The following is a 22,355-nucleotide window of genomic DNA, read 5'->3' as shown; positions in this document are numbered from 1 at the left end:
TCTCTAGTCAAATATTGGAACGTTTCTAATTTCTGGCTACTACAAACTGTGCTACTACAAACATTCTTATACATATCTTCTGGTACTTTTATTAGGTCATGGGGTTTGCATACATTCTACTTTAGTCAATACTGCCACACAGTTCTCCAAAGCTGTGGAAGTTACACTCCCAAACAGCAGTAAATGAAAAATCCAGTCTTTCCTTATCCTTGTCAATATTTGCTATTGCTTTTTTCATTGTAACAATTCTGGTGTTATGAGTGGTATTAACTTGGAGTTTTAATTTGCTTTTCTTCAGTGACTAATGAGGTTGAACACCCTGTAACATATATGTTGAACATTGGATATGTTCTTTCTTAGACTCCAGTTCAAGTTTTTGGTCCATTTTTCTAATGGGTCATCTGTCTATTTCTCACTGATTTGTAGGAATTATTTATATATTCAAGTTCTTTACACAATGTTCACAAACAGGCAAAACTTATCTATTTTAGTTTTTTAAAAAATATTTTAAATTGAAATAAATTTACTGATACACACACACACACACACACACACACACACACCACCACATGCACAAAGTAATTGGTCTGACCTAAAGAGGTGGTTGCAATTCTCAGTCCTGGGAGGAACACGAGAGCTTTGGGTCATCTAGACCATATAGTGTGCTTGAATCTGCTCAGATGCCTCCATGTTAGCGTAGTCACCGAAAGGCATGACTTTCAGGGGCTGACTGCATAGGACATGAAAGAAGTCAGCACCAATTGCCATGGTCTCGTGGCCTTACTGCAGGTCCCCACTATTGACCTGGTCATCAGCAATTGAGATAATTGGAATGAAGAACAATGTGGTGCCCATTCTCATTTCACTAGATTTCCCAAAACCTTGCATTCTGGTGTGACCCAAGGATAAGAGAGAAAGTGCTAAACATGCACTGATATTAAATTTACTGCTAGTCTCAGGGTGTAAATTTTGAGGTAAAAGTTAATCTAATTTATAACTTAAAGAAATATTATATTTCTCCTATCCTCATGTTGTAATTCCAATAGCTACCAAACAAAAGGAGCTAACATACTTGTACTAAGATCTTATATCTCTGCCTCTCTACATTTTCTTTTCTGGGTGAGAAATCGTAGATAAAACAGAAACTCAAATTCAATGGTGGCTTAGTATCTATTACTGTGTGACTTAGGAAAATGAGTGAATAATTTGGTGGGTCAATTCTTACACTCCTACCAGCAGGATCATGCTAGGATTAGTAACTTAATGTTTCACAAGTCTTTTTTAATCCTTGAATATGGTATCCCCATTCCTCTCAATATTAGCCTAACAAAAGAGAATAAGATGGTCACATTGGCTATTGTAACTAATTTTACCCCAATAAATTTTCTAGAAATCTGGGGGGAGAAAAATTAAGATTTGTGTTAAGGTCAAGAGGTCAAAGTCTGCCTTCTAGGTTCAAGGAGAGCAAAGGAGCTATTTAAATCCAAAGTTGTGAAATTTTGGGTTTCCTAATGCCAGCTTAATTACCAAACATTTTGTACACAAATTCTTCTATAACCTTTAGTAATTTGTGCTATCATAATGATTTTTCTTTTATTCAATATGTCAACCCACTTGCAGCAAAACTGTCTAATGGAAAAGAAAAAATATATAAACTCATTGCATGACGATATTAGTTTGAGTAATAGATATTTATTCAAAAATCCAATTGGCAGAAACACTTATTCACTGCTGGTAGGAATACAAAATGGCACTGCCCTTTGGAAGATAGCCTGACAGTTTCTTACAAAATTAAACAAAGTCTTAGGATACAATTCAGCGATCGCACTCCTAGATACTTACTCTAATGAGTTGAGAAAATTATTTTACCACAAAAATATGCACACAAATGATTGTAGCAGCTTTATTCATAATTGCCAAAAATTGATAGCAACGAAGATATCCTTTAAGAGCTGAGTGGATAAACTGACCATTATACAACCATACAATAGAATTTTACTCAACAATAAAAAGAGATGTGTTCTCAAACCAGGAAATGACATGGAGGAATCTAAAATGTGTATTGCTAAATTAAATAAGGCAGTATGAAAAGGCAGTATACCGTATGATTTCAACTATATGACATTCTGTAAAGGCAAACTCTAGAGAGTGCAAAAACATCAGTGGTTGCCAGGAGTTTGGGGGAAGGGTAAGAGAATGAGTAGGTGGAGTGCAGGGGATTTTTAGGGCAGGGAAATTTTTCTGTCCTATCATAATGTTATATACAAGGTATTTTGCATTTGGCAAAATCCATAGAACTGTACAGCATGAAGAGTGAGCCCTAATGTAAACTCTGGCATTAGTTAATAATAATGTATCAATAGTGGTTCACCAGTTATAATAAATGTACCACACCAATGCAAGATATTAATAATAGAGGAAACTGAGGCCAGGGGAAGAGGGATTTTATGGGAACTCTCTCTACTTTCTGCTCAATTTTTCAGTAAACCTTAAACTGCACTAAAAACTAAATTCTGTTAATTAAAAAAAAAACTCAGTTGACTATATAACAATAGAGTCACATCCTTAAATTGAGTAATGATGTTATTTTCAACTTCTGTTTGAACTCAATAGATTAAACAAGTAATTTAAAACAATTCTTCAAATGGGAACAATTAGAAAAACTGGATCCCCATTTCATACCATATTAAAAAATAATGTCCAGAGGGGTCTAAGATTTAAATGGAAGTAAATATATAAATAACATACATAATCTTTGGGTTGGCAAACTGTTATCTATGCATGGAAATCTAATATGATTAACAGAGAGAGATTTTTAAGACACACACATAAAAATGCACATGTGGAAAAATATAAACAAAATCAGTAGGTTCTCACTAAAAGTTCAAATTTTGTTTTCATGTATTAACAAAAGACTGATATCTATATTATACCAGGAGCTCTTATAAGTTGTTGAGGAAAAAAGACAAGCAACCTGAAAAACAACAAAAATAAAGGGAAAATATGAATATTCAGAGAAGCAAATCCAAATGGCCAAACAGGAAAAGTTGTTCAAATGCACAGTAGTGAAGGAAATTCTGTTTAAAAAAACGATGAATATCTATCTATCTATACATATCCATTAGACTGAAGATGGTTTAAAACTTTCTATAACATCTTAACTGGCGAGACTATTTGAAAAGGGGTACCCTCATACATTGCTGGTGCTTATTTGTTTGGAGAGCAATTTGCCAATAACTATCAAAATAAAATAAATACAGAAGAGGATATGTCAGAGTAGCAAGAAGCAAATGAAGAGAAAGTAATCCGGAAGAAACAACAGCAAGAGGAGAAATTATCAGGAAGGAAGACGTGAGTAATATTGCCAAGGCTACAGAATGGTCATTTCGAAGGAGGATTAAAAATGGGCCTTAAATTTGGTAATTAAGAGAGATGATGGCCTTAAGGATAAGAGTTTCAGAAGCAGAGTAGAGAGAAAGTGGTCTGAAAAGAGCATAGAAGCTGAGAATGTGAAGTATAGGCAACTCTTAGACCTCACACTTTCATAAAATGGTGGGAAAATGGGGAGGAACCACGTACTCATTGTGAGGTAGGAGTGGAAAATAATCTGAATGTATTTTTAAGTGGAATAGTAAATTATTAAATTAAAGAAATTAAAGAGAGTTGAAGATTAATTATTAAAGAAAGAGAGTTGAAGATTAAAAACAAAACCAAAACCAAAAACAGGGTAGCTATTGTAATAAGCTTCCACAAGATTTGGGAGGACAGAAGAAGCAGAACAGCAAAAGAATTACTACCCTTAGGGATGAGGGGTAACCCTTCCACTGAGGGTCTTTTCACATCGTCCTTTCTAGTTGAAGAGTTCATGGGAGGAAAGAGAACACCTAGTCCTCGGGTGGGACAAATGTAGTAATTAGGAGGGGCAGAGATGGAAAATCAGTGGCAAGAAACCTCACCGATGTTCAAAGGGAAGAAAATATGAATACAAAAAAAAAAGAATGCAGCCATCTACAAGCCAAGGAAAGCAGCCCGGAACAAGTTCTTCCCTGATGGCCCTTAGAAGGAACCATCCCTGCCAACACCTTGGTCTCGGGCTTCTAGTCTCCAGAAATGTGAGAAATGAAATAGCTGTTGTTTAAACCACCCAGTCTATTTAGTACTTTGTCACAGCAGTCCTAGCAAACTATTGCAGATTTATTATTTCTCTAAGGACACCCTTGGTTAGATGGCCCACTAACAGTCCCCATATAATTAATAGTTTTTCCTCGTAGAGAATTAAATGAATTAGCCAATTTTGAGTGTTGATTACTGTTTTGTTTTTTTATAGCTCCCACTAAATCTGTAAGCCCAGCTTCCAGAGATAATTTACACATATATTATAATGGAGAGAAGATGTAATGTACGATGGATTTGTGTGCGAAATCTCTCTTTGTTCAAGAGGTATTCCATCTTTCCTCCTCTTTATTCCTCTCCATTGACCTGGTCTCGATGATGTAGCAGAACTGGGACTAGATGTTCCCGTGGTTGTAGGAGAGGCAGTGGCTGGGTCCCAATGCCTCCCCCCACGGGTTGCCCTGTCATCCCTGCAGAACTGTGGCTAAAGAGTACCAACAAATCCCTTGGTGTGCACCCCGCAGAAAGTGCAGGTCCTGAACTGCTTGCACTTGGAAAGGAAATTTATCTCACCAGTGGAGAGTAAAAAATTTTCTTTGCACTGTTTTGGATAAGGAAGTGGTGGACATTAGAATAGCCTTTGACTGTTGTCTCTTAGTGTCCTGAAGTATTGATTATTATGAAGAATTTAAAAGCCATTTTGTCTAGAGTATATGGTTATCTGATTTCGACAAGGTCCTAAAGCAATTTTACTTTCCTCTTTCACTTTGCTATTGCAAGACAGATGTTATCGTAGTTTAACAGTAGAGTTTTGCCACAACATACCACATTTTTTCAACATGCATAACAGTGGCAGGGGATTTAAGACCAATTTTAATAACTGAAGGATTCAAAATGTCTTTCAATGCCATAATTGTACAAAAATATTGGATGTGACTCCTGTGTAGCTAGCTGGTATATAAAAATCATTCTTTTAATTTTTATATTAAAAGATATTTTAATTTTATAAAAGATATTTTATAGTTTTTATACATCCCTACTATGAAAGGTTGTGAAATTGCCATAAAATAAGTATCAAAATATAAGATAAAAAAGAGAGGAAAAGCTGCACACTTTTTATAACCAAGATCATCTTTAAGCTCAAAGCCAAACATGCAAATTCTAACATTTTCCCTAAATCTGCTACATAACCAGGAGTCTTTTGGAGAGACTAAAAATAAGCAAAATGTGAAAAAGAAACAATTCTAAATTCCATGCGTGATAGCCAGGTTCAGAAGAACCCCAAGAAATTTAAATTCAGCTAATGGGTTTATAGTGAGCAATCCAGAGAATTAAAGATCCTTAGGCAGCTCTTCTTTCCATTTGAAACTATATCCTGTTGCCTGGTTAAGGTTTTGCATTTTTAAGAGGCTGTGGCAGGTGCTTGCAATGTGCACATTTCAGTTTAATTTCCATCTGGGTGAACAAGAAGTCAGATGCCTGGAGCTGAGGCATATTTACCGTGGACACAGGTAAATTTGCTCAAACTGCTCTAAGTGTAAAGAGAATAAAGGCTTAGTTGAGTAAAGAGAGAGCACAAAAACTCACTGGGATTAGAAATGATGGGTTAGACAAATATTCTTTGTAGCATTTGATATTTGCAATATGGAAATGAAATGCAGATCAGAAGAACTGACTCTTGGACTTCTTAAAACGCAGTGTCTCCTAAAGTTCCTTTAAACGAAAACATCTAAGTTACATTTCTATGTAGCTTGAGTGTACTAAGTTTACTATCACTATAAGGTATTTTAAAAAACTCTATAGATGGGGTTTTGTGAAAACTAGTACCACATTGAAGAGAGCTATTGTATCGCGAATGTCACTACCATACAAGAGATTTGCTGAGAAGAATTAATGAAGAATCCATTTTGTGAACAAACCTGTTTTGCAGAAGGAGTCAGAGAAGTTGAGAATGTCTAACTGTGGTTTGGTGAATCATGACTTTAAAATTTTCCACAGGGTGAGGAAGAGGGGGAGGGAGATTTGCCGGGAATTGCATGATCCTGCCGAAACTTAAGAAAGGAAAAGAAAATGCCATTCCTTTCCTTGAATTACCTGTATCTTTCTTTACTAGGCAGTTCGAGTTTAACGTGACACATGCTTCAAACTGAAACATAACTCTTAAAAATAAAAACAGAAGAAACTTTTTTCAAGTTACTCATTTCACTTTAAGGAAAAATGGTAGAAAAGCCACATTTTTTTCCATGGGAGGGCACTCGGAAGTGCTTAAATACTTGTGTCTTGAAGAAGCTGCAGTGCTTAACAAATTACAGTAAAGTTATTTCAGCTACTGAAACATACTATTCTTTATTTCTGCTGGTTTCATGAAGGCTCAGAAAAAACTTTAAGACTGATTTCTAGGTCAAGGCATTCTCTGCCTTTGAGCTTCTCTCTGTGGAAATTCTATTCATATTTTAAGACACAGCTCAAAAGCCAATCCTCTATAGCGTAACTTCAAATCTCTACAGAAAGGAGTGTTGCTTCTCAGAAAAGCAAACAGCACATTGGTTGGATCTTGAATACAGAATCATTTCACTTGAATGTTTAGTGTACCTATTTTTATGTTGTCACTCTCCCCTACTAGATCAAGTTTCTGCAGGATGCATTCTTATTCGTTCTCAAATTGTCCACAGGGCTGTGCAAGTTGTAGGGGCACACACACTGAAAAGCAAACATTTATTCAATTATTTAGCAAAATAATTCAGCTCTACAGTCACTATGTGTGAGCTCTCCAACAAATGTTAGCAATCACATGTACTAGGTCCTCTTCCAAGCACTGGGGACTTGGTGAAAAACAAGAAAAAAATCTACCACCCTCACAGAACTTACATTTTAATGACACAAGTTGTATTATGTCAGAGAATCCACTCCAAAAAAAAAAACTTACACTTTTTGTCTCTATGGACTTTTTAAATAATCTACTCATTATAGTGCAGGCTTTGAAATTGCACTTTTGCCTTATGAGGTAATTGCAGCCAACAGATCATAAATGGAAGATTGTCTGATAGTTTAGGTCATTCTCTTATAAGCATAGCCAATATCTTTGATTAAAAGAAAAAAAAAAAAGAACTAGAGTAAGTTGATAACATAAGGCAGTAAAAATTTAACCTCTGAAAGCATCTAAATTCAATTCTCTGCCCCTTGTGGACATACTGTGAAGAAATCCCATCTATCCCTCCGTAATATGGATCAGAAAGGGTTGTGAGAAAAGAGAACCTTGAAAAAGCCAGGATTGGCATTGTGTCCAAAAGTGAAAGTCAAATTCAGGAAGAATAGCTTATCCCACATTGGCCAATGGAAGCAGGAGCACACAGAGGAGGATCAGAAGACAAATCTACTCCAATAAAAATTAATTAAAAAAACAAACAAACAAACAAATCAACTAAAGCTAACTGTAGTAGCTCTCAACAGTAGAGGGGCAAAAGGCCAGACTGTTCAAAGTCTATGTAAAGGGCCAGAACAGGTCAGATGGTATTAAGGAATTACTAATACTGAGCTTTTGCAGTGGGCTAGGTAATGGCAAGTAGGCTTTACTAGGGAGGAGGGTAGAGGACTAGATTCAAGACACAGAGAGAAGATTTTGGCAAGTTAAGCATTGTGGGAGCCTCAGCAACTCACCAGGGGAAGATGGCGTTAGAAGTAAGGGAAGCTTTTCAACTAGCTTGTCATCATTTTACAAGTAAATTAACCTCTTCTTAATGTAAATAGTATCTGTGGTATTGTTGATTTGTGCTGTTAAATGTAAGTTCCCTGGATTAGTCAGGATTGCTAGTGCAGAAACTGAACTCCAACAAGCTCAGTCAGAAAGGGGGAAATAGACGAGAACAGTACTAGAGGTCTCTTTTGTAACTCAAGTACAGATCTAGCCCTCAGACTCTTAGACCTAGGAATTTGCATGTTGTTTGAAGTTTCTGTTTCTTTCTCTTATCTCTGCATTAATCAGACTAGTTTTTCTCCTAATGGTGGGAAACTAAACAGACAAAATTCTTGTCCTTCACACTTCTCATCACTTCTCTATCAGAGAAGCACTGCTTCTTCCCCTGTCAGGGAAAAAAAAAAAATCCTGGAAGGTTCCAATTGGCCTAGCTTGGCCGATACCTTACACCTTAAACCATGCACTGGGGACAGAGAGCTGATGTACTATGACTGGAGGACTTTACCAGAAATGGTTGGTTGGTTTTGCCCAAAAGAAGGTAGGGTTATTCTTAACATCAATAAGAATGTTTCTCAGAACAAGCAACAAATGTCCGCAACATAGGGAGGGAATCCACTGTCTTCCTTAGTATCTCCACTTTTATTGCCTGGAAAGGTTTAAAATCCTTAACTTTCAGCCTACAATGCATTGCCTTTATTTTCCCCTTGGTATAGCTGGAAAAAAGTCTTCTACAGTCTATATAGTGATTTACGGATAATAGGAAATTTTAAAAGTAAGGAGGGCTTCCCTGGTGGCGCAGTGGTTGAGAATCTGCCTGCCAATGCAGGGGACGCGGGTTCGAGCCCTGGTCTGGGAAGATCCCACATGCTGCGGAGCAACTGGGCCCGTGAGCCACAACTACTGAGCCTGCGCGTCTGGAGCCTGTGCTCCGCAACAAGAGAGGCCGCGATAGTGAGAGGCCCGCGCACCGCGATGAAGAGTGGCCCCCCCTCGCCGCAACTGGAGAAAGCCCTCGCGCAGAAACGAAGACCCAGCACAGCCAAAAATAAATAAATAAAAAAATTTTTTAAAGTAAGGAAAATTTTTGTACATTGCTTCCATCATGAACAACAGGCAAAGAATAAATTCTCCCTTTGGTACTGACTTAATGTGAAAAAACAATCAAATCCTACTTTCCCTATAAGTAGCATCAAAGTTAATCGGTTTAATTATTTATGCATTTGATGTTTTTGCAAATGTGTTATAAATTTGTAACCACTTGCCATGAACAGATAAGGCCTATTTTCTTTTTACAATTGTCATAGAACCTCATTTCATTTATTCTTTATCGTAGTGAAATATTGTGAAGGTGGGGAAAATATAGTCCATATCAATGTACAACCACCAACATGATCTTTTTGTTGTTCTTTCATTTTTGCTACTCTGATCACAAGCCTTTAGTTTATACAGTACATCACTATTTGCAAAGTCCCGTTATTAATTCTCTCATTTTATCATGGTTGACTGCCATGTACTTTCTTGGCTCAGCTCATTCCAATGTAACATAAAATAGCCTTTGGGCTAGAGATTGACTGACTTTGAATAAGATGTGCATTGTCATTTAGGTATAGACAGAAATAAGATGAAGAGTAGAATTGAATTTTCATGACTTTTCATAAGATGTACATTCAACTGGATAGCCCTCAAAGGTAGCAAATTTGAGATAATGAGAGCTTATTAAAAACATGTTTTTTGTTGGGAATTTCATGACTGGTTTGTAAGACCCGCAATCGCTGCCAGTTTACTGCTTAGCTTAGAGGTCCATTTGTAGTCAGGAGGACAAGAAGTATCCAATTAAGGTTTACAGTCTACCCCAAATTCTAGAAGATTCATTCTAAAGATAGAGACATAGAGTACTTAGGAATGTCCACCATTTTGCACTTAGGAAAAGCACAACTTTTCATGTGTAATGTGAGATTTAGGTTCAAATCAGTTCTTAGAATACACACTAAGTCAAGGGTGAATTTCCCAAAGGTACTAATTCAAATCATTTTTTAGTTATAACTCTAAATAATATATATGTCATTGATAGCTCCAGGAGAATGTTTGATTCAGGTTCTGGAGAATAGAAAGCAACTGCCCAAAGCCTTGGAAGATTGGTGTGCAACATAACATTTAAATTTCCTTTAAAAGAAAAAGTCTAAATCAAAAACATTTATTTTATTAAAAAAGAAAGCAATATTTTTATAAAGATTGGCACCTTGCTTTTCTTTTTTTATATATATTATTGAGAACATTAACCAACATCTCTCATTTTTAATCTTCTTTTTCTCCTAATGGTTGATATTTTCATGTTGCTTTTTTGATGCCTGAAGGTAATGATCTACTTTCATATACATTCATAGATTATAATTGCACTATTATAAAGGAAAATGATGATTTCAGGTAGAACTCTGTGGAAGAAAATAGATGTGTGTATGTGTGTATATATATATAATATATATTCTGATATATGTATTCCATCAATTCTGATAATACATGTAAAAATATGTGAAGTGAAATAATACAATAATTCATATTTCTAATTGACCAGTTTAAGCAACTGCCATATTCATTAAGAGCCTGTTGTTGCCCTGGTTCTGTACCTGTCCTTCAAATGAAATCTTATTTCACAGGCTCAGGGAGAAACTCTTTCCCTCAATATCATTTCTCGAGAAAAATGCAGAACATGTTTTTTAAAGTAAAAATGTAAGAGTTTCATCTCTTGCTTTAATCTCTAAAAATACCTAACAATGGGAAGATAATGCAATGGTTAAATATTATTTTTGTTTGCTTTATTTTATTTTGTTTTTTACCTTCTCCTCTGCAGTCAAGAGCTAAACCCTGAAGGCTTGCCCCTTCCTCTCCCATTCTATGTCCTCAGCTTCACATGTACCCTCAACCAAACAAGACCAATTTCTCTACCATTTCCCAAATAATCTCTGTTCTCACTTGTGCACATTTGCTCATCCTGTTCCCAGTAAAGACACTCCCTTTTTTTCCCCATAAATCTTTGCATTCTTTAAAGTGCAGCTGCAACCTACAGTATGTACTCCTGAACTTTCCAGTTCATTCCTTTGAGTAATCAAATTCTTGTTTATACTAGTACTTAATAGTTCCATAGTCTTAGAAACTTCTTTAGAGCACCCACTGAGTTTTTAATGCTTCTTTAATTTAAACCTTAAAAAGATCCTGTTAGAAATTGCTACCATCTCCATTTTTCTGTTGATTAAAATGAGGTGAGGTTCACAGAATTTCAGATATTTTTTTCTCCTAAAGGAAAAGTGAATTAAGTGACAATATTTGAACTCAGGTCAGTTTGTTTAGGACTACAAATGACATTCCTACCACATAGAGCAGAGCTCAAAATATAGTAGGTGTTTGGATTAATTGTTATTCACACATTCCCTTTCAGAATTAGAAGGAAAAAATTAGAGAAGTCTAATTATGACTTTAGAGGAACTGAACTCCTTTTCAATGAATTTGATGTGAATATATAGTTTCTTGTGTAGTTTTCTATGTAGTTATGTGTTTGATATCTATTTCCCCCAACAGACTATAAGTTCTTTGATTTATTTCTTATTAGTTCCATTCCCTAGCACAGTGCCTGAAACATAGTAGGCACTTAGTACTTGTTAAATGAATAATGAATGACGAGATATCTCTATATTAGAATGAGATCATTTGTCTGAGGAATTCTTTAATAATAAGGAATCAAATAGAACAATCTGGTTTACTTTCCATGACTGGGAAGCCAATAATATTCTTTTAAGCTCAAAGGAAATCTACTAGCAGTACTTGGACAGAATAAAGGTGAGCCAATACTGGCTGTTACATAATACAACACAGGTCCTGTGACTGAGCAACAGATATGGAAAATTTATATCTCTGAAATCAATTCTAGTTTCTGCATTATAACATTCTTTTTTCTCCCTTTCTTCATTTTAAAATGAAATTCTTTACAGTTAATTAATGATATGATGACAGTAATGAAGAATGGCTTTCTTGTTTAATAACCCATTGTGGGCACATTATTAACTAACAAAATTTGGAGTGACCAGAATGGGATTTAGAAGGATATCATTGTAAGGAAAAAAATAATATTTGGGTATAATTTTTAAAAACAGGACTGGGAGGTAGAGGAGAGTGGAGAGGAACATTTTAAGGGTGAAACTAACTGAGAGAAGGAAGGATAAAAGAAGCACTGTTAATACATGCCTGACTTGGATAAGTTCCCGAGTAAATAAATCCTTTAGGTGGGACCAGTGCAGAGTTATTTGAAACTGAGTAAGGAGGCAATTCAATCCATCATGGTAAACCTGAATTAAGACTCTTTGTTTCTTTAATGCTCTAGCTACTGCTGATATAAAGTACATCTCCAACCAATCAACAGGCTTTATCTACCCACGATTCTGAACTCTGAAACAAAAAGCTTTACAGGGCATTGTGCCTGGGTGAGCAGGTGGGAAGGTAATGATGCAATTGTTTATTTATGGTTAACTAGTTGATTCCTAGTGGTTTAAGACTGAAACTCAACAGATTCCACCCTGTAGGACACACTCAGGCACATATTTGAGATTCCTGAGACAAGCTTGAACTTTCCTCAAAAGAGCAAATGGAAACCAAGGAGCGTGGAGAGGGGTGTTGCAGCCCCAGTAGAAACGCTTTACCTCCTGTAGCAATGCTTTATCATTTAAGTTATAAAACTGAATTGGTTCTGTTCTGCTGTAACACAAATGTGTGTGTGTGTGTGTCTGCCTGTGTGTGTAACATTTACTCAACGTCAAGTTCCTGAATAGCAGTAACTTAAATTTTCTCAATATTTTTGGCCAGGTGATAATGGACAGCATTTCATTTGGAAAAGTTTAAACACACTAGGATAGTGGACTCTGCTATAGAATCTGACTCAAAGGAGACCACAGTCATCACGTTATATTCATCTTACTCTGATTCCTGCATAGAAGCTTCATTGGCACTTTGCTGAACAACATTGCGTAGATTTTCCCAAGAATAATAAGGCAAATATTGATTCAGAAAGGTACGTTTACTCATGGTCATTTGTCAATTTAAGGCCATTTTATTTAGAAAAATACATTAGGACTGTACTTACTAAGACCAAAAACATTAATAATTCACTATATTTATGAGACATCTCAGATAGAGTGGTTCAGACCACTTTGTTGGTTTGAGTGGAATATTTAAAATACTTATAAATATGTATACTTTATATTATGTATACATTATATACTTATATATATAATGTTTGCTTATTTTTGAGTATAGATGATAAAGTTGTCTTCCTGCCAATAATCATGTTACTGTTTGAACAAAGTATATGATTGATCATCTGGAACTTTATCTTCTGACTGCCTGATTCTTGACAAAACCACCGTGCAGTCAGGGACATTAAAAAGTGCCTAGTGTTTTCTTCGCAAATATGTAACTACAAAGTCTTTAAAATAAGAGAGATAGAAGTGAAATCCTATCTGCTATATTCATGAGGGGTGAAACTTTCTATTGGTTTTACCCTTTAGGGCTTACAAAACTTTTGTCACATGTATTTATTCCATCCTCACAATTATATTGTGGGAAAGGTCGGGCAGGTGATATTATCATTGTACATATTTCAAAACTGAAATGCACTGAAGTTGAGATTTAGTTCAAGTGAGTAATTAGTAAATAGGAGAGTGAGGAATCTAGACCTTATACTTTCTTTGAGTGCAGACCATGGTGCCCCCTTTAACTTAGACATTTGGAGGCATAAAATTATCTAAAGTTCTAAATTACAGATTGACATAAATTATAGAAAGAAAATTATTGCTTGGCAGTAAAATCAAAACATAAGACCAGAATGTGAGGTTTATAGTGACTACAAACCTACACATACACTTACCATTTAATACTGATAGAACCACAGGCATCCACTTTGTTTCCCCTCTTTAGGAGGGTGTGGGAACCTCAAAAGGACACCCATGTTTCTAACTACTACATCATTATTTAATTTCCTGTACGATTCTTGAAAAACCAGTTCTTCGGGAGTTAGCACTCACGGTGTGTTCATACTGTTCAAAGTTTTCTTTCTTTTTGAAACTTTTGTTCTTCTCAGTAATTTTTCATGCTTGACACTTGAGACAAAGCTAGGTGATGAAATAATGAGATGGTTTGACTAATTCATTGTCTTTATAATGAAAGGAATGCAATGCAAAGGCATCATGCATGCCTAGTTTTTGTCCACTCAAAACCTTTTCTCTGGGTTGATTGCTCTTCAACTCTACTGTTTTTCATGATTTTCTTTGACTTAGTCTCTGAAGTTCTTTTGTCCTTGAATTACCTCTTACCTTTCAGTTTTTATGTTGAAATCTTCTTTCATTATGTCTTTCCTTCTATTCCCTGAAATCATTGAAATACTTAGGTTCCAATTTTCTTAGAGTTCTTTAGAAAATAAATAAGTTGACTCTCCAGACAACTTTATTCGTATTTTTGATTTCAAATAACTTATAATCCCTATAAAATTGCCGAGAATAAGTTTCATTGATTACAGGAAATGTAATACAAAATACCATTATTCCATCTTCAAAACAAACCAACTAGAAAACTACCAAAGCATGAACTAAGTCAAATACATAGATATCATGGTTTACTTTGATCTCATGTGTTGAAGAATAATCCAATTAAATAAACTTCAAAATACTCTGCCACTCTGTATGTGTGATATATTTAAATAATTGATGATACTATTGATTGGAATTCTTGTTTTATTCATCTTTCTAGAAATTTAGAAAATTTTATGATGTAAAGTATTCTGCTTCCATCAATGACATGAATGATATAATTTGGGAGAAGTATTAAAAATTCCAACTTAAAGACCTTGCTAATTGTTGAAGAGCAAAAGATAAATTATTTGATTTTCATCATTCTCAAACTACCCATCTTAGATTTTTAAAAAATATTATCAAGATGATGACTTTCCCACCCCCGCCCTCCAAAAAACCTTAAACTTTCTACAGATTCTGGGCTTAAAATATAGGAATGATTTTTAAGAAAAAAAGTTTAGGAAACCTTGCATTTCTTCTTAAGGAAATAAATTTGGGAAAGAAAAAAATCAACCAGTCTACCATGAGTTCGTCACTTTCAAATGAGAGGAGATTTGGAAACTTTTGATGAGTCATCAGTAGATATTCTTCCCCTAACACTGTGGTCATTGGCTAATATCTCAGCACAATTTTGGGTAGAGGAGCAACACAATTAAGAAATATTCCAGGAAATATTCTGTGCTATTTCACATGATACACAGTTGATGCTAGGATGACATTACTTCTCTGAGAATATGACAAGACATATGGGAAAACAGGGAGTATCAATCTAAAAGTACCTCTTGAAGGTATTTGGATTATGGACGGTTACCTCAGGTGTCAGGAACACAGAAAGCTGCTTTGGTGAGCAAGAGGCAGAATATATTCTACGTACAAATGCTGAGGCTTGCTACAACTGGTTCATCAGGGTGGGGCCATAAGAGTCAACCAAGGAAAAAACTACATCATGCACTAAATGCAAACATCAAGCCGGTTGTTGGCCAGAGTCCTGACAGAGCCCTTAGTAAGATTATTAAGAAATAAATATCTTGGCTCACCATGGAGTATACAATGTGAATCGCAAATGCTCATCAGGATAGCTAATTTTTATTGACACTTTGCGGGTCATTTATTACTGATAGAGTTCCAAGTATAAAGGCTATTCTATTTTTTACTGTTTTCTTTATGGGATTGGAAAAACTCACACATCCAGTAACTAACTTTATCTGAAATCCAGTGTGATGAAACATTGAGTTATGAAGGTCTTTTAATTAAACTATTTTATTTAAGCTATAATTTAAAACATTAGAGAAAAACTAGAAATAGTAAGGAAAACAAAAAGAATCTTTCACAAAAATAAAAACCATAATCCAGTTTTACAGAATCAGTCATTACAAAGTAAATCTACAGGTTACAGAATAAAGCAGTGGCATTAGGTGAAGCTTTAAAGCTAGAATTAATTAAACTACTTCCAATCATACCCATTTATTTTTCACTCTGTATTTCCTATATGTCTTATATGTAGAATCTGAATATTTTCCACAGAGAAATCCTCTTTTCCATCCAAAATCAGCTTTCATCTTTTTTCTGCCTTCCAATTTTGCTTCAGCCCATCTTTTAAAGGCAAAAGATAATATTTATTGCACACATACACACTGTAGAGCATTACGCAAAAACTTTGTACCATGTATTACCGGAGATAATTCTTGTAACAGTCTGTGAACCAGATACCATTATTATCCTTACCTTACAAGAAGCCTCACATTGGTTAGATAACTTGCCCCCAGTCTGTATGTGAGAGAACTTGAACTTAAACTGGGGGCAATTATTCTCTAAAGACCAGGCTCTGAAAAGCTATGCCACAAGCAATCCAAGTGCAAGCCTCTTTCTTATAGAACTTTAATTTGAATTTGAATACAGTTTAGTGTTACATGAACTTCAAAAGTTATGAGAAAATGAACTAAGCCAGAGGAGTAAAACTTCGTTTCACACACACACACACACTCACACACACATTTTTTTTTTTTTTTTTACCATTCTTAAAGAAGTTTTTTGAGGGAGTGACTTTATGTCATTTCTCTCATCTATAAAAGAGAGGTGGTGTCAATGTCATTTACTTTTTTGTATCCATGGATGTGATGTGAAAAAATGGTGATGTATAGTTAAGAATGGAGGCAAGAGTATACAGTGGAGAAAAGACAGCTTCTTCAATAAGTGGTGCTGGGAAAACTGGACAGCTACATGTAAAAGAATGAAACTAGAACACTCCCTAACTCCATACACAAAAATAAACTCAAAACGGATTAAAGACCTAAATGCAAGGCCAGACACTATCAAACTCTTAGAGGAAAACATAGGCAGAACACTCTATGACATACATCACAGCAAGATCCTTTTTGACCCACCTCCTAGAGAAATGGAAACAAAAACAAAAATAAACAAATGGGACCTAATGAAACTTAAAAGCTTTTGCACACCAAAGGAAACCATAAACAAGACAAAAAGACAACCCTCAGAATGGGAGAAAATATTTGCAAATGAAGTAACTGACAAAGGATTAATCTCCAAAATGTAAAAGCAGCTCACGCAGCTCACTATTAAAAAAACAAACAACCCAATCCAAAAATGGGCAGAAGACCTAAATAGACATTTCTCCAAAGAAGATATACAGATTGACAACAGACACATGAAAGAATGCTCAACATCATTAATCATTAGAGAAACGCAAATCAAAACTACAATGAGATATCATCTCACACCAGTTAGAATGGCCATCATAAAAAAACCTACAAACAATAAATGCTGGAGAGGGTATGGAGAAAAGGGAACCCTCCTGCACTGTTGGTGAGAATGTAAATTGATACAGCCACTATGGAGAACAGTATAGATGTTCCTTAAAAAACTAAAAATAGAACTACCATATGACCCAGTAATCCCACTACGGGGCATATAGCCTGAGAAAACCATAATTCAAAAAGAGTCATGTACCAAAATATTCATTGCAGCTCTATTTACAATAGCCAGGACATGGAAGCAACCTAAGTGTCCATCGACAGATGAATGGATAAAGAAGATGTGGCACATATATATAATGGAATATTACTCAGCCATAAAAAGGAACGAAACTGAGTTATTTGTAGTGAGGTGGATGGACCTAGAGACTGTCCTACAGAGTGAAGTAAGTCAGAAAGAGAAAAACAAATACCGTATGCTAACACATATATATGGAATCTGAAAAAAAAAAAAAAAAAAAAGGTCATGAAGAACCTAGTGGCAAGACGGGAATAAAGATGCAGACCTACTAGAGAATGGACTTGTGGATACGGAGAGGGGGAAGGGTAAGCTGGGACAAAGTGAGAGAATGGCATGGACATATATACACTACCAAACGGAAAATAGATAGCTAGTGGGAAGCAGCCGCATAGCACAGGGAGATCAGCTCCGTGCTTTGTGACCACCTAGAGGGGTAGGATAAGGAGGGTGGGAGGGAGACACAAAAGAGAGGGGATATGGGGATATGTGTATAAGTATAGCTGATTCACTTTGTTATACAGCAGAAACTAACAAACCATTGTAAAGCAATTACACTCCAATAAAGATGTTAAAAAAAGAAAAGAATGGTAAGATGATGAGAAAGTTTGTAACATGAGAGCTAACAGCAGAGATTCTGGAATCTAATTAGAGCAGAACAAATTTGATTTGCTACTGACTAAGCTATATAACTTTTAACAAGTTTCTTAATCTTTCTGTGCCTCAATTTCCCATCTGTAAAATATACATAACAATTAGTATTCCATATAGTTGCTAGTTGATTATATGAGGAAAATCTGAGTAGAAATCTTAGCACAGTATCTGATACATAGACATTTCTCAGTAAAGATTTATTTTGTTCCTCGCAACAAATAAACTAAAGACTAGACCATAAAAATAAGAACAAAGCTGGTCCCTAATTAGGGAAGATAATTTTCCAAGATAAAAGGGAGTTTTAAAATAAGACAAGTTTAGGTTTTCTTTTGGAAATAGTTGTTTTACCATTCTGCATTTTTTCGGAATAAAAGTGAAGTTATTTTGGAGAATGAATTCATTTTTTATACTTTTTTGATGTTCTCTGAACTTCTATGTTTTTAAAGACACATGATCCAATTTTCCTAAGAGTTTATCCCTTAAGGAAAATAGATTAGAAGAGATCTTAAGAAGCTGAAAGAAAACAGGTGAATTATTGATGATTGCATTTCTCCTGATTGTGTTTATGAGCTTCCATTCAGAACAAGCAAAATGTTTATCATTTTATTATCAGAAGACTACATGTCATAAAACAGGAATGAGGGGAGTTTTATAAGCGATCTAATGAAAAGCTCTGAAGAAAAAGAAGCAGCATGTTAGAAAAAGTTGCCAATGATGCTGTAGGAGCAGAAATATTATTGATACTAGAAACGAAGGAGGAGAGAAAGACAAGGGCTTCTGAAGCTGTAATGTTTAATACTGGAAACTCAAGGAGATACAAAGCCCTATGGCCGAGTGCTAAGCCTGTCACAGCATGTTTTTCTTTTGAGTCTGTGGCTGTCAAGGCACTTCCTTAGCTGGTTGCTATAGAAATAATTATAGTACAGGACGTTGAGAATTCAAAGCAGATGGATGTTAAAGTAGAAACGCTGTCATCTTTGTGTGTTTGCTCTAATATCCTTAGGATTAAAAAAGGAGATAAAATTAAAAGCAAAAAGCATCATTGCTTGAATTGAAAATTAAGAAATATGGGTTTCATAGTTTAATGAAGTATTTCATTTCAGCACAAAACAGTTAAGTGAGAGCTACTGGATGAAGCCCTCAGAGTAATCAACAAATGCTAACAAAAAGGGGAACCAAGGGCTCCTGTCAAGTGGAAGAATATCTGATTTAATCAAAAACTGAGGATAAGTATATCTTTGAAAGGATTATATCGTCCTGTAAATGGTCTCTTTTTTTTTTTTTTTTTAAACTTTGGGTTTATTTATTTTATTTATTTATGGCTGTGTTGGGTTTTCGTTTCTGTGTGAGGACTTTCTCTAGTTGCGGCAAGCGGGGGCCACTCTTCATCGCGGTGCGCGGGCCTCTCACTGTCGCGGCCTCTTTTGTTGCGGAGCACAGGCTCCAGACGCGCAGGCTCAGTAGTTGTGGCTCACGGGCCTAGTTGCTCCGCGGCATGTGGGATCCTCCCAGACCAGGGCTCGAACCCGTGTGCCCTGCATTGGCAGGTAGATTCTCAACCACTGCGCCACCAGGGAAGCCCTAAATTGTCTCTTTTTAAAGTTTGTGGTTATATGCTGGGATGTGACTACCTTGAAAAAAAATACTCAAAAAATCAAAGCTATTTTTTTGCTATCACCATATTAACTTTGAATCTTTCTTTCTGTTTAAATTTTTTCTTGTGAGATTTATCATATATAAAGATTTTATAAGCTATAAATGTGTGCATATGTGTATATTTGTGTGTGCTTGTATAAAGGTAGATAGATAGATAGATGATAGACAGATAGATAGATAGATAGATAGATAGGTATTATTTCTATTCTGTTCTATCTATCTTTTGGTCTTTCTCTTAACCAGTACCACAGTATCTTAATTTCTAAAATTGCATAACAAGTTTTGATATTGAATAGAGTGATCCCAGCATCTTCTTCAAGTCTCTCTGGGCGAAGGCACTGATAATTTTCAGCATTTAGGAAACAGTCACATTTCCCATTTTGGCATGATAATTTATGGAAGGATACCATGATAGCAATTGTGGCTTTGTAGTCAATATGAAGTAATAGATGACAGAGTTACAAAAGGGCCTAAATTGTAAGACCACGTATCTGTTCTACAGTGGCTATTATTTCCTTTGACTCATCTGATGTTGAAAACATAATTCCAGCTTGAAAACAAAAACACAAAACCCTGAATTTAATCTACCTGAATACCCAGGTTAATCATTCCATATTAAATACTCCTATTTAAGTTTATCTCCAGGATTTCAAGTAATTCTGCCAATTAAGAATCTAAGATAAATGTATGGATGTAGTAATATTTGCATTCTTATAAGCAGTGATAAACAGGTCTATTTCTAGTTCAAAGAATGAAAGGGATTAAAATGCTAAATGGAAAATTCTAATTAAGATTTTGTTAAGCAAGAGAGCACTGTAATAAGTGCTGGCATATAAGATTGATCCTGTTTGCAAGGGTCTAAGAATCAAGTTGGAAAAACTGACTTTTCTTTCTTTTTTTCTTTTTGGTTGCGCCGCGCTGCTGGCGGGATCTTAGTTCCCTGACTAGGGATTGAATCCACGCTCTCGGCAGTGAAAGCACAAAGTCCTAACCCCTCGATCGCCAGGGAATTCCCAGGACTTTTCTGTACATATAAAAATTTCAACAACCAATCAAGGCTGAATATAGTAAATATTAAATGAACAGGATAGCTGTTTAGAGGAAGGGGAGACTACCAAGACGTGGAGGTCATTGAGAGAGGCTTTACTGAAGACTTAAAACAGGGTAGCACTCACACGGAGAAGGTGCAAAAGGGTATTCCGGACATGAGTGGCATCATTAGCCAGTATAAAGAGACTAGAATGTGCATCGTGGACTTGCTGACTAATTTCAAATTAGAAGTGAATTATATGCAAAATATGACAAATTAAATTGCAGAAATCTCTACAGTATATACTTGTGGCATTGTAGGGCCCTTCTGTGGGTGTGAGGACTGGCTCGGTTTTCAAACTGGATGAGGAAGTGGTATTCCATGGGCACTGATGAAATCAGCCTTATGCCATCCAATTCTAATAATTTTTTGTTATGTATATCAAGCCATGCTCTTGTCATCTGTCCATCTATTTTTCCTTTAGCAACATCTTGGCATATTAGCCATCACCATAGATCCCTAGTGGTTGAGTATTGCCACTTGACCTCTGCTATTCTGGAATCATATCATTCCCACTGACAGCAGGGAACCTGGTTCTCTAATAATATTGCCTATCATCAACCCTGGTGCAGTCACCACTGAGCTTGCCAGACATGCCAGTACCTCCATCACTAGCTTATTCTTCATAAGCTTAGTGATGAGAGCATTTTCTGGCCCTTCCAAAGAATGTAGCCTGCTGGTGGGTTCTCAACCGTTATACAATAGAGCCATTCTAACAAGTTTACTTCCCTGAGCCTTTCGATCTCTTCCTCAAAGCTCTGCCAGGGGAATTCTGTCGTTTGCCCTTAATTTAATATGAGCCTTTTGTCCCCGCAAGCCTCCAGTAATCATCCCAACAGTATTTTAGGACCATTTCCAAGTGTTCTTGCCAGGGAGTTTTCAGTCATGGGAGAATGCTCCCTTATTGGACAGTTGTCCTTTACGGAGCTGGAGCTTATCTTTCACCATCCCTAACCCCTACCCAAGTCCCATGCTATCAAGATCTACTTCCTGGCGTGCTCTCTCCCACCCCCACCCCTGATTTCTTTTGCTACAATTAATCGTGTCCTGAAGTTCCTTTGGTAAATAATTCCTTTTTGTCTCTAGCAGGGAAGTACTTCCCTAGTTGGCCCATGCTGAAACTTGTTAAAGAACTAGAAGACAAGGAGAGGGAGTGGGGTCAGATCTCGAAGAGAACAATTACTATCCTCCAAAGCATCCATCTCAGTCGAGGTTTTGGTACAGTCTTCAGGCAAGAAAAGGCTGCTATTCTTCAGCAAAACAAAGTAGGCTATGCTTGCAGGCCAAGGGGTTCAGGGGAATCGGGGGTCCCATGTTCTGAACACATCTACCCATATGTCTCCATTCAATGTCTTAGAACCCCACTCCTTTCCTATCAGGGCTTTGATTTTAGCATAAAAAACTTGCCAAGGCTGTGGATTCAGTAATCATTATTACTCTACTATTTTTACAATAAAAAAGTGCTTATGAAATAATAGAAAATTTATATATTGTCTTCTGCCCCCAGTTCTTGGCACAGAGTTCCTAA

At 36.0% G+C, this 22,355-nt stretch overlaps 2 long non-coding RNA genes across 2 annotated transcripts; one reads left to right on the top strand and one right to left on the bottom strand.

Annotated features, from left to right (window-relative positions):
* Window positions 1-1,266: 1,266 nt before the first annotated feature.
* LOC309633128 lies at window positions 1,267-22,290 on the bottom strand. The gene is made up of 2 exons (XR_014247325.1): window positions 13,719-22,290; window positions 1,267-6,813 (listed from the first exon to the last, which is right to left on the bottom strand). It is a non-coding gene; the product is annotated as an uncharacterized lncRNA (long non-coding RNA).
* LOC309633129 lies at window positions 5,577-8,878 on the top strand. The gene is made up of 2 exons (XR_014247326.1): window positions 5,577-5,624; window positions 8,634-8,878. It is a non-coding gene; the product is annotated as an uncharacterized lncRNA (long non-coding RNA).
* Window positions 22,291-22,355: the final 65 nt, after the last annotated feature.

This window comes from Balaenoptera borealis (assembly GCF_965194805.1).
Source record: "Balaenoptera borealis genome assembly, chromosome: 8".
Taxonomy (NCBI): domain Eukaryota; kingdom Metazoa; phylum Chordata; class Mammalia; order Artiodactyla; family Balaenopteridae; genus Balaenoptera; species Balaenoptera borealis.
The sequence above is the reverse complement of the archived record's forward strand: the minus strand, read 5'-3'. Positions and strand labels throughout refer to the sequence as shown.